The sequence below is a fragment of the Aegilops tauschii genome, chromosome 2, assembly GCF_002575655.3.
Source record: "Aegilops tauschii subsp. strangulata cultivar AL8/78 chromosome 2, Aet v6.0, whole genome shotgun sequence".
NCBI classification, from domain to species: Eukaryota; Viridiplantae; Streptophyta; class Magnoliopsida; order Poales; family Poaceae; genus Aegilops; species Aegilops tauschii.
Window position 1 is genome coordinate 644948749 of NC_053036.3, and position 3324 is coordinate 644952072.

Below are 3324 nucleotides of genomic sequence, written 5' to 3' on the forward strand. Positions count from 1 at the left end.
AAATCTGGTGAACGCTCGCTGGAGGCCAACCCAGGCGAACGCCCAGATTAGCTGAAGTCATTCGCTGCAAAGCGTTCCCTAGCGAACGCTCACTTTTTTTTCTCCCAAAAAAAATTTGTGCAAGGTGTGCGATCAGGGAACTCAAACTCTAGACCTCCTATGGGAGACCCGTAGGCTCTACCAGTTGGGCTGAAGCAGGCTTTGTGAATTACATGTATTGAGCTTGTTTATATGGATTTGAAGCTAAATTCTTGTAAATTATTCATTTTTTCCTTCAAAAAAATCCAAAAATCCAGAATTTTTCCCTTTTTGAAAGAGCAAAAATTCCCTGTTTTATAGAGGGGAATTTATTGAAACTTGCATGTGCATTTTTATTATATGTAGCATGGCAATTTCTAGGTCTTTTTTTGTAATGCCTTACATGGCAAGCTTCTGGGAAATTTTATCACTTATTCAAGGCAATTTCGGAATTGCTATTTTGCTTTCTTACATGGCAATTTTAATTACTAAGTGCAAGTCATTTTAATAATTAATAATATGGTATTTTATTATTAAGAGGATGGCAATTTAATTACTAAAGCATGACATTTTAATAATAAAATAATATGATATATTCATTTTTAAGAGGATGGAAAATTTATGAGTAAGAGCATGGCCTTTTTATTTATTAATAATATGGCAATTTTATAATTAGGGCGATGTCAGTTTTATGATTAATAGGATGACAATTTTATTATTGAGAGCCTGAGATTTTTATTATTGTTGGCATGTCATTTTTATTATTAACAAAATGGAAGTTTTATTATTTTAGAGGGCGTCAATTTTATTTTTATTGGCATGAAAACTGTTTTTTTTCACTGACAAGGCAGTTTAAATATTTTTATTTTTATTGACATTTTATCTTACACTAGTAGAAACAGAGGCTTCCATACGCCCCCATTAGTCCCTAAAATAATCGAACCGCGACCAAAGGGGTCTTTAGTCGCGGTTCGGGGGAGACCCGCGACCAACTATCTGGGCCCAGCGCGCTCGGTCGACAGCTGGCGGACGGGAGGGGCTTTAGTCCCGGTTGGCCTGGCCAACCGGGACTAAAGGTCCTCAGGCTGGCCCGAAGGCCTTTAGTTGCGGTTGGCCAGGCCAACCGGGACTAAAGGCCCATCCCTATATATAGGACTCAGCTCACTTCACTTAGCCACAATTCAGAAGGGGGGTGGTGGGTTTGCTTTTGGTTCCTCCTATGCACACAAGGTGTTCGATGAAATGCCCGAGAGCATGAAACAAACATGATATGAAGTGTCCGAGCCACACTTGAGCTTTCTCATTTATTTTTCCTCCGCGATCGCGGTTAGCAACTTGAACCTTTCATGTGTCATTGATAAAATATGCATGTGTGTAGTTCATTGTTTAATTTGTATTATTTCTAGCTAGTTAGTTTAACAAATGCATGATGGTTAATTATATACTTTATATAATAATAATGCAGATGAATCGGCAATGGATGTACGGTCCCCGACTCTCCGGCGAGTTCACTACGGGTTTGAAAGATTTCCTCGTAGTGGCAAATGCGAACAAGCAGTGAGGTTTTATTATCTGTCCATGTGTTGTCTGTAAGAATCAGAAGGGTTACTCCTCCTCAAGAGACGTTCACATGCACTTGCTTCGGCACGGTTTCATGCGAAGCTATAATTGTTGGACCAAGCATGGAGAAAGAGGGGTTAGAATGGAAGAAGATGAAGAAGGGGATGATATCGATGACAACTATCATGATCATTTCGGTGATACTTTCATGGAGGATGATGCTGAAGGTGGGGAAGGGTTAGGTGAAGGTGAAGAAGAGGCACATGATGAGCCCGCTGATGATCTTGGTCGGACCATTGCTGATGCACGGAGACGCTGCGAAACTGACAAGGAGAGGGAGAATTTGGATCGCATGTTAGAGGATCACAAAAAGTCGTTGTACCCAGGATGCGATAATAGTCTGAAAAAGCTGGGCTGCACACTGGATTTGCTAAAATGGAAGGCACGGGAAGGTGTAGCTGACTCATCATTTGAAAATTTGCTGAAAATGTTGAAGAATATGTTTCCGAAGAATAACGAGTTGCCCGCCAGTACGTACGAAGCAAAGAAGGTTGTCTGCCCTCTAGGTTTAGAGGTTCTGAAGATACATGCATGCATTAACGACTGCATCCTCTACCGCGGTGAATACGAGAATTTGAATGAATGCCCTGTATGCACTGCATTGCGTTATAAGATCAGAGGCGATGACCCTGGTGACGATGTTGAGGGCGAGAAACCCAGGAAGAGGGTTCCTGCCAAGGTGATGTGGTATGCTCCTATAATACCACGGTTGAAACGTCTGTTCAGGAACAAAAAGCATGCCAAGTCGTTGCAATGGCACAAAGAGGACCGTAAGTCCGACGGGGAGTTGAGACACACCGCTGATGGAACGCAATGGAGAAAGATCGACAGAGTGTTCAAAGATTTTGCAGCTGACGCAAGGAACATAAGATTTGGTCTAAGTACTGATGGCATGAATCCTTTTGGCGAGCAGAGCTCCAGCCATAGCACCTGGCCCGTGACTCTATGCATCTACAACCTTCCTCCTTGGTTGTGCATGAAGCGGAAGTTCATTATGATGCCAGTGCTCATCCAAGGTCCAAAGCAACCCGGGAACGACATCGATGTGTACCTAAGGCCATTAGTTGATGAACTTTTACAGTTGTGGAGCAGACCTGGTGTACGTGTCTGGGATGAGCACAAAGAAGATGAATTTACCTACGAGCGTTGCTTTTTGTAACCATCAACGATTGGCCTGCTCTCAGTAACCTTTCGGGACAGACAAATAAGGGATACAATGCATGCACGCACTGCTTACATGAGACTGAAAGTGTACGTTTGGGTAATTGTAAGAAGAACGTGTACCTGGGTCATCGTCGATTTCTTCCCCGAAATCATAACGTAAGAAAGAAAGGCAAGCATTTCAACGGCAAGGCAGATCACCGGCCGAAGCCTGCGGAACGTACTGGTGCTGAGATATTTGATATGGTCAAGGATTTGAAAGTCATCTTTGGAAAGGGTCCTGGCGGACAATCAGTTCCGCGGGGAGTTGACGGGCACGCACCCATGTGGAAGAAGAAATCTATATTTTGGGAGCTAGAATATTGGAAAGTCCTAGATGTCCGCTCTGCAATCGACGTGATGCATGTTACGAAGAATATTTGCGTGAACCTGCTAAGCTTCTTGGGCGTGTATGGGAAGACAAATGATACAAAGGAAGCACGGCAGGACCAGCAACTTTTGAAAGACCCAGATGACCGGCATCTG